We start from the raw sequence: 10586 nt of genomic DNA on the forward strand, positions 1-10586 counted from the left end.
AAATTTATACAAATATTTACCATTTCTATTGCTCTTCCTTCATCCTTGATATTTCAGGTTTCCCTCTGATATAATTTCCCTTCTGCCAAAAGAAATTACTATAGCAATTCTTTTAGAACAGGTCTGCTGGCTTTCATCTCTCATCTTCATTATTTAAAGGATGATGAATATAGGTTGCCAGAATGGACACATTCATGGACATACTCATGTCTTCCTGTGAAGTCAGAGCAAATTTGACAAGCTCCCTTAAACAATAAGAGATATGTTGGTACTGTGAACTTTTCACACTCTGGTTCACACAGGTAAGTTAATTATTATTACACTTTCTTTCATATGAAGCCAAGACTTAAAGGATTTTTAGGCTTCACTCATCCTGCCTTGATCAAGAAAACACACACACTCAACTTATCATGCCTAGTGACTTATGGCAAAGAGCTTCTCTCATCAATTACATGGGTTCAATCTATTGTCTGGATCTGCTTCTTCCCTTCATAATTCCCCACCCCCAATCCACACACTCCAGATTGGGGGCAATTTTACAGAGGAGATGGCAAAGAGGATTTCTATCATGCAGTCCCAACATGGTAAAAACAGAACAAAACAAAAAGCTATCAGACATTTCTATTTGCTCTTTTGGGATCTGCTCTCAATTCCAGAGCCATTAATCATCCTTTCCCATGGGAGTCAATCTTTCTTGATTCTTTTTCTTTCTTCCTGGATTTGTCTGTTTAGGAACATTAAACTCCTCCCCTTCCCATTTATTAAACAGAGCTTTTCTCTTCCTCGTGGAAACTAGGCACCAGCCCAAAACCCATGTCCTTAAAGCTTGTTTCTATTCCCTCAATAGGCTTATAAAACCAATTCCACCCCCCCCCAAAAAAATCCATGTCCCTTCTGAATAAAGAATTCTTGTAATAACCACTAAGAAGAAAAAAACATTTCTTCACTTTATGACATGAAATCTCAGAAGAGATATTTGCATTCAAGTTGTAGGGACATTTCACTCTAACCCTCAATGTTTTGTCCAAGTGAAAGCCCAGTACAGCAATTTCCACAATGATGTGAGTTTGTTATAAGCACTGTTTCCTCTAATATATTTATGGGGTTCCTATGGTCATCTCTCCCTCTACTCATCAACAAGAACGCATTGCGCTGTGTGTATTATGCAGGGTCTCAACCCAGTTTATCCTTTCCCAAATTCTCCAGTAGAATATTCTTGGAGACAGCCATCCCTACACTTTTACATGAGCTAACCTGCAGGCTCATACAACTTCATTCAATTCATGTACTCAAAATTTTGAAGGATTGTACCTTAAGTCACTCAGGCCCGTTGAGGGTAGCAGGGCATCTATGTCCCGGGTGAATTCAGCAGTGACCCCCAAAACCCATCAAGGACACAGGAAAGTTAATAATAATAATGAACTAGAATGGTGGTTGGAAATTTGCTATGCCTGGTTGCCCAGGTCACAAACTTTGACTCTGCAGTATTCCCTTATGTTCAAATGGCATCACCTACTGTATTCTCAAATGTGACTCTGCCCTCCTACTCCCAATATCAACCCCTATGGCTCCCATTTATAAAACTGGGCATATGTCTCCAGCTCCTTCTGATTTCTTCTTCTATTACCTCCCCAATTCCCCAGCCACTGCAAGGACTAATGTCCTGTTCTACTTTTACTAGGCAAACAAAATGGGGTGAGGCACTGAGAGGAAGCTATATCTGCCACAAGATGTTATCAAATGCTGTAAGGATTACAACAGAGACAACTCTTGATGGGGACAAAGAGCGTTCAAGGTCATGTTCAAGGAGTTCCTGGTTCCTGACATGAGACAACCACAGTCATTCACTTATTTTACTTATTCGTATGCTATAATCACTCAATAATTGTTACTATTATACTTTAAATGGTTAAAATTTAGATTAATTAAAAATAAGAAAAATAAAGGTTCTATTTGACTTTCATTTTTTTTTCTTCTCCAATACTTTTTCTTTCTTTCTTTACGTAGACCCGTTTGTCACTATCTCATTTTCCTTTTACCTGAAGCACTTCTAAAACATTTCTTAGAGGACAGGTCTGACAGTGATGAATTTCCTCAGTTTTTTTTCCTAAGAAAGTTTTTATTTCTCCTTAACTTTTGGAGAATAATTTTCCAGGATACAGAGAGTAAGAGCCATATTTTTCACTTTTGAAGTGGGTGTTGACAGATAAACAAGGGAAGGAGGTTAAAATGTTCCATACAGTAATGCACTAGAGTCGGTGAAATAGTATAAATTCATGTTTAGATTAATATAGATACAAGTGGATATATATCTGCATGCAAGCACAAGCATACCCACGTGGTATAGTATACACACATATAGTATGTATACTATATAGTATACACACATACATTTCCTTTCTCTGTCCCCTGAGAGGACCTAGAAACAAGGACACCTCAATAGCAAGGAACATACCTAGCACCCAGATCTTGGTTCTAATATCATTTTTAATGTAAAGAAACTGTGCTTCCTGGAGAAAAATGGTGTTGTAGGACTAGGGCAGGAAATACACAAAGCGAACCTAGAGCATCTTAGAAGGCCAGAAAGGAAGGAAACGCTCAAACAACAAAATATATTGATGAGGGCATGTTCAAAGGACACAAGAGACAACTGAGAAAGCTCCCAATGGCCAAAGTTGGAACAATTTGAGCAACAACATAAATGATGTTGTACAGTTGATCCTTGAACAACATGGGTTTGAACTGTGCGGGTCCACTTAACTGTGAACTCTTTTCAATAGATACAGTACGATACTGTAAATGTATTGTCTTTTCCTTATGATTTCTTAAATAATGGTTTCCTTCTTTTACCTTACTTTATCATAAGCATACAGTATATAATACATATACAAACTGTTTGTTAATCAACCATTCATGTTATTGCTAAGACTTCCAGTCAATAGTAGGCTATTAGTAAAGTTTTAAGAAATCAAAAGTTATATGTAAATTTTTGACTGCATAGGAGGCCGGCACCCAAACCCCTGTATTACCCAAGGGTCAACTGTAATCGATTATAGCCCAAAATATAAAGTAAGTATTCATGAGTCCATACTGATATAAATAAATGACTGAATAAGTAAATCATTATGGAGAAGAGATAAATCTCCTATGCAGCATTACAAATAAATTATGTAGATACTCAGCCCTCCACAAGGTAGAGCAGAACTCTTCGTAACTCTCCAGGTGGGGATGGTACATAATGACTTCCTACCAAAAAGCAAAACATGAAAAGAGGGGGGAGAGTAACTTCACAGTGGGGAAGCCTGACAAATACTTTCTCAGTCAGGTGATCAAGGTCAATATCAACAGTGATGTCATATTGAGAACATGTACCCTTGATGTGAGAATGGCTCTTTACCTCTATGATCTTCCTCCCAAGAACACAAAACCCCAGTCTAATTATGAGAAAAGGCATCACACAAATCCCGGTAGAGGGGCATTCTAAAATTTTAAAATACACCTGACCAGTACTCCCCCAAACTATCAAGATCATCAAAACCAAAGAAAGTGTGAAAAACTATCCCAGCCAAGGGGAGCCTAAGAAAACATGATAACTAAATGAAATATAGTATCCTGGATGGGATCCTGAAACAGAAAAAGGACAGTAGGTAAAAACTGAGGGAATGTGCATAAAGTATAGACTTTAGGTCTATAATCTAATATATCAATATCAGTTCATTTATTTTGGCAAATGCACCATCTAATCTAAGATGTTACTAATAAGAGTAATAAGAGAAACTGGGTATGGAATATATGGGAACCCTCTATACTACCTTCATGATATTTTTGTAAATATAATACTATCCTAGCTTTTGGCTTTCAGCTGGGAGGAGGCAAAAGTGCAACTGTTTTCAGTCCTCCTGAATCTAGGCTCATCCAACATCAGTCACCTCCACCACGTGGCCCAAGTTGACCCCAACAAGATCAATGTTGTGTATCTGAAGTGCACCAGTGGGGAAGTCGGCGCCGCATCTGTCCTGGCTCCAAAGATCGACCCCTTGGGTCTATCTCCAAAAAATGATGGTGATGACATCACCGAGGCAGCTGGTGATTGGAAGGGTCTGAGGATGACAGTGAAACTGACCCAGGCCGAGACTGAAGTGGAACCTTCTGCCTCTGCCCTAATTATCAAAGCCCTCAAGGAACCACTAAAAGGCAGAAAGAAGCAGAAAAACATCAAGCACAGTGGAAATATCACTTTTGATAAGTTGTCAACATTGTCCAACAGATGCGGCACTGATCTCTAGCAGGAGAACTCTCTGGAATCATAAAAGAGATCCTGGGGACTGCCTAATCTGTGGACTGCAATGTTGATGGGCACCAACCTCATAACGTCAATGCTGGTATAGTGGAAGGCCCAGCTAGTTAAGAACTACAAAGGGAAATATTTCAGTAAAGGATCATTTGATAACCAAAAAATAAAAATAAAAAATAACTCTCTTAAAAAAATTAAATTTATTTTAAAACAAAGGAGCATACACTTCTGGATGAATATGACAATCTAAGAGAGGAAGCATTTTCAATCAATACTCCTTGGTTTTTTCCAACTGAATTGAAAATATCAGTATACAAAAAGTTGCACATATTTAACGTTATATACATTTCGATGAGTTTGGATATATACGTACCTGATAGACTTTGCTCAAAAGAAAAATTCTCTTAGCCTTGGTCAGGTGCTCACCCTGTCCTCCACTGTGACTCTCAGAGGTAGCTGAGCAGGGTTACTTCATATCATTAGCAGCTATCAACACTGTGTCTACTACATGGAAAGTTCTATGCTACGCTCCTTAAATAGATTATCGCCTGACCCTTGTACAGATAGGGAAGAGGCAGAGCAGACACCCCTAGGTGCCGAGGCAGCGTTTATTCACTTGCAGAATATTTTGTTTAGGGCAGGAATACAGCCAGTTGTTCTCCAGACAACCTGCCCTGAGCTGGTGGGGGGGGGGGGGGGGGGGGGGGGGGTCTCATACAGGCTGCCTCCCAGGTTCCGGTGCCACCCTTCTCTGCTTCTTTCCTTCTGTCTGTCTGGAATGCAGACACAAGGATCTGGGCAAGCAACCTACTATGAATGTGAGGCAGGGAGCAAGAGGACAAAAGACTCACCTAAGGGCAGCATGGAAAGAGAGGATCCTGGTACACAGATGACATTGAGAGCCACTGCGCTATCGCAGGACTTCGTTTTGTGTGAGAAAGCAAATCCTTAATTGGTTAAGCTATTCTCTTGTGTTTCCGCTGTATGGATTTGAGCATAACTCTAATAGAAGAGTCATGTGGCTTGCCTAGGGCTTCATACATAGGGCCTGACACAGCTGGACCCAACATCAGGTCGGTGCCACCCCAAAGCTTGAAACTGCGGCCATTTTCCTTCCTTTTACATTTGTGGCCATTGCTCCCCATGAACAGCTCTATCCCAGGTCTTCCCAGCTCCTGAGTTTCAATATTGACTTTATAAATGAGGTTCTCAAGGGGCAACTCCTGGGATCACCCTCTGGCTCCTTCTGGGCCCGGCCACCCCAGGCAGCAAGCCCACCCCTGCGTGCACCCCCGGGGCCCTGGGATGCGGGGCTGGGACAAAGCAGGCCAGGGGCGCACGCAGTTTTCAGCTCCAGCTCAAATTCATCACGACACCCTCACTGGCCCTTTGATCTTGTCATGAGACACCTGTTCTTCCTAAGCCATATCTGTCACCCCCCAACTCCCACACGACTCATTTTAATCACCAAAGCAAATAATCAGTGTCTAGCCTGGGGTCAGAGTCCTGGGTTACAAGGAGGGAAGGTGATGGCAGCAGTGACTGTAAGGTGGCCCGCGGTGAGCACAGCAGGGGGGGGACACCCTCTCGGCCCTCCCTTCCCATTCCTCTCCTCCCCACCACACCGCCATCAAACCCTGCTTTCTGTCTCCTGCCTTTGGTGAATACTATTCTTACCACATCAAGAACAGCTGCTTTGGGAAAAAATAAATCAGTAAAGACCACTATCCCTGAGTTGAGTCCTTTGTTCACCTCCATTGGCCCAGGGCTGCCAGGACCTCCAGGGAGCTCTGTGCCAGCGGCCTGGGTGCCCTGAGCAGCGCTGGTTCAGTCTGCTGCAGGTGGAGACCAGGAGCTGGACCACTCCAGAACTAACGCGCCATGGACCTGAACACAGGGTGTCGCGATGCCCCACCTCCTCTACTCTGATGCTTCTGAATCTCACTGCTGAGAACTAAACTGCTCAGAGGCCAGGGGCAGGGTGCTCGGCTCATCTGGGAATTCACAGTCCCTAACGGCGCCTGGTGGAGGGGGTGGTGCCTGGTGAGCACTGGAGGCAGGAATCCGGGAGCAGCGTGCACCTCTTGTGCGGCCAGTCCTGGCCTCTCTGCAGAGATGCGGCTCCTTAAACCTGCTTTCTTCTGGCCACCGTTATCTGATGCCCCATGGACACCCACGAGGAGCAGTTACCCCGTAGAAATCGATCAGCCCCTCTTCCCCAGCCAGCCTCCAGGCTCCACATATAGAAGGGCAGAGTCTCCTCTGGCTCTTTCTTCTTTCCTTCCTCCTCCCCACCCTCCCTTTCCACCGATATGTCATAGCCTGGGCTTTGCCGCCTGGACTGTCCACGGCTGGTCAGTGTTGCCACACATATATTTCCATGTTACCTGTATTTGAAGCCCTCACAATATGGACCTGCCTCCCTCCATCTCCAGGCTCATTATTCCTCCAGCACACTTGCTCTTCAAGGCCCATCCTAAAAGCTCCCCTTTTCATTTAATCTCCCCTCACTCCACACGGTGAAAGTGGATTACACCCTTCTGAAGCCCCAAGAGGCCTGCTTTTGTCTCTCTCCCTCTCAGAGCAGCTTTTGTTCTCTACCCAATCATGCACTACATGGTGCGTACATCTTGTCTAAGCTGACCGTGGGCAGGACCATCTCTGCATCCTGTATGGTCCTGAGGCCGCTCGTTTTCCATGGCGGGCACTCAGGAAAGAATAGCATCCTGGTGGGGTACCTGGGTGGCTCAGTCAGTTAAGCATCCGACTTCGGCTCAGGTCATGATCCACAGTTCGTGGGTTTGAGCCCCGCGTCGGGCTCTGTGCTGACAGCTCGGAGCCTGGACCCGGCTTCAGATTCTGTGTCTCCCTCTCTCTCTGCCCCTCCCCGGCTCGCACTCTGTCTCTTTCTGTCTCTCAAAAGTAAATAAACATTTAAAAAAAAAAAAAGAATAGCATCCTGGAGCTAAAAGCAACCTCAGAGCTCACAAACCCGGCCCCAAGCACCCACATCCCATTGCAAAGGTGAGCAAGACCCTAAGAGAAAGGAAACAAATCGCTCAAGGTCACAACCCTTACTTACGGCAGCATTAGCATCAGATGATAGCAGAGATATGAAATAAATATGTCAGACTTGGTATTGTAGAATATTTGTAGAGTTCCAAACGTCAGTGTGGAATTTGAGCTCTGATCTCTCACGGTTGATATATAAACAATAAAGAAAAAAGCTAAGATTGGTTGAAATTCTCACGATGTGCAGGTACACTGCTGGGAACTCTAGGCGACCTAGCTCGTGTCATCCTCACAACAGCCCTATAACTTAGGGCTATTTTTGCCCCCACTTTCCAGATGATCCCAAGTCTTAGAGAGACTAAGCAACTTTCCCAAGTCATACATACTGGTTAAATGTTTGAGAAAAGTTTGAAACTAGTCAGTCTCACATAAGAAGTCACACTCTGAAACCAACACATTAAGTCACTCAAACTCCCTGGGTCTCGATTCTACCATCTGTGAAATAGGCATAATAGTAGTTTATCATCATGACATACGACATACATGAAATAGCTACAGAGTGTGCATCGCTCTCTACAGTTCAGTTAAGACTCCAGAGATCTGAATATTCGTCTCGGTTCCTGCAGTTAATAGCCATCCGGCCTGGGGTACACAACACCTCACCTCTCTGTGCCTCTGTTTCCACATCTATAAAGTGAGGAGCTTGACCACATGATATTTAAGGCTTCAGCTACTATATTCTGAGCATCTTCATGGTGAATCTTCTAATGGGAATCTGCTAACATCCAGTTGATTTTGCTCTGTGCTGGGTCACGTGCTCATTGCCATGTGGTGCCATTGGCATGATGTACCATGTTCATTGACATGCCAGGCTTGCCTCAAGCTCTGCACACAGGAGCAAACCTTCCTGTAAAATATTCTTTCAGTGTTTGCTGTCACTTAGGTTAAGGGCAATACTTGGAAAGGGATTTTTCTTTGCACTTAACTAAAAATATTATTTTGCACAATACTATCCATATGTTACTAACATTAAAACTTAGAAATATGTCTTTGAGTTCACTTCATGGAATATAAATAAATATGCTTAATTATTTTTAATAATTGCATAATGTATGTAATATAAATTTACCTAAAATTTACTTTGTTTTTGCTATTTTCATTCAATATTGTTTGAAATATTTTTCTTGATTCAACATAGTTCTATAATTTTAGAGCTTGCATAAAATTTCATTGCACTGAAGTACATAATTTATTAAACTTTATTGTTGGGTATTTAGGTTATTTCCAATTTTCCTTGGATTTAAGTACACATTTGTGAAACAGTGGATTTCTGGGTTAGATTGAGGCATTGTGCACCATCTAAATTTGGCAACAAAATAAAGTCCAATTTTTCAATTCTAAATGAAAGGACACACTAATATTACCCAACAGTGAAGTTCCCATATAAGGCTCTGTGTTAGACCCAAAAGCTTAAGCTTCTAGGGCAAAGAGCTAGAATGTAATGATTTTTTAATTTACTTCTTCATCATCCATTTATTCAATCTATCTAAATATTTATTCTAGGCATACTGTGTTCTAAGTACTCTGCTAGGTTCCGATGATATGGGTAGAATGCCTTCCCTGACCTTGTGGGATTTATAATCTAGTAAAGAAACAGACAGTACAGCAATAAAACAAACATGCATGAGAGATCACATATGGAAAAAGAATCTACATATATTTAGGTCTACATATATTTAGGTCATTACCGTGTATTTACCTGGGCAAGTTATGTAACAGTTCTGTATTTCATTGTCTTCATTTGTGAACTAGAGAAAATAACAGTTAACATGTGTAAATGCTTAAAAGAGTCCTTGGCACATACTAAGCACTCAATATGTTTTAGTTGTTATTGGTTTTTGTATTAATTATTCACTGCTACTTAACAAATCACCTCCAAATTTAGCAGCTTAAAACAACAGGCATTTATCATGTCACATAGCGTCTGATGGCCAGGGATCTGGAAGCAGCCTAGAGGGGTGGTTCTGAGTCAGGGTCACTCGTGAGGCGATAGTCATCTGAAGGCTCAGCTACAATGGGGGAATCTGCTTGCAAGATGTCTCCTCCGCGTGGCTGTTGGCAGGAGGCCTCGGTTCCTTTTCCTGCGGATTTCTCTGTAGGGCTGTTTCAGTGTCCTTACACTATGTCCGACTTTCCCTATCATGAGTGATCCCAAAGAGAGGAGGAGGAGACAATGTCTTTCATGACCTAGTCTTGGAAGCCCAGTACACCATCACCTCCACTCTATTTGTTAAACATGAATCATTAAGCCCTGATTTCACTTAAGGAGAGAATACTTAGGGTCCACTTTTCAAGCTGTGTCAAAGAGCTCGTGGACACACTGTAACATGCCACACAGATGCAGAAGGACCACTCAGCACCTGTGCCACAGCAGGGTCCCCTCCACTCCTCGGTGCCCCTGTCAGTAGAGCAGTATACACAACGCAACCCATGCATAAAGCTCATTTACTGAGATGCCTTCCATAAACCTCACCCCACTCCTACAACCTCCTGCTCACCTTCATCACCAGATCTACACAGTAACTCTTGTCTCTGGTTTCATGGTAAATCAGGGCAAGCAAGAGATCAATGCTTCAACTTTTTTAAATGCAAACTGTCCTCGATTCCTTTCAATACATCTGTCTAAATAAAATTCCTTTATTTTAGAAAAGAAGCATCTGTGTCCTGAGAGATGCAGGGAAGCCTGCTGGTGGAAATCCACAGCAGCAAACTAGAGGCTAACTTCCACATTCCGTGGGCCGGGTCAGCCTGCGCCCAGAATACCTCTTCTAGCCCTCCCCACAGCTGCCCAGCAGGTTTCACTTGACCTTCAGTTTTGTCGTAGACCTATTGTCTTCAGTCGTGTTGGTCTTCCCTTGGGAGGATTTTTACCAGTCCTACTGTATTTTTTTAAGTTTATTTATTTCTTCTTTGATAGAGAGAGATAGAGTGTGAGCAGGGAAGGGACAGAGAGAGGGGGTGAGAGGATCCCAAGCAGGCTCCACGTTGTCAGGGCAGAGCCCAACGTGGGGTTCAAACTCACAAACCATGAAATTGTACCTGAGCTGAAATCAAGACTCGGATGCTTAACTGACTGAGCCACCAGTCCCACCGTATTTGTAAAAATTCATATATTTATAAGGTGCCACATCCTTGGCATAAGTTATCTTCAATCATTACTTCAACTTCCAAAACCAAGTATTAGTCCTCATTGTGAATGAGAAACCCGGGTCTCAGAGAC

The 10586-nt window shown here is 42.8% G+C and overlaps 1 pseudogene; it reads left to right on the top strand.

The window, feature by feature from the left end:
- Nucleotides 1-1056: 1056 nt before the first annotated feature.
- Nucleotides 1057-4408, top strand: LOC101081167 (annotated as a pseudogene).
- The last annotated feature ends 6178 nt before the right edge of the window (nucleotides 4409-10586 follow it).

Source organism: Felis catus, chromosome D2 (assembly GCF_018350175.1).
Source record: "Felis catus isolate Fca126 chromosome D2, F.catus_Fca126_mat1.0, whole genome shotgun sequence".
Classification (NCBI taxonomy): Eukaryota; Metazoa; Chordata; class Mammalia; order Carnivora; family Felidae; genus Felis; species Felis catus.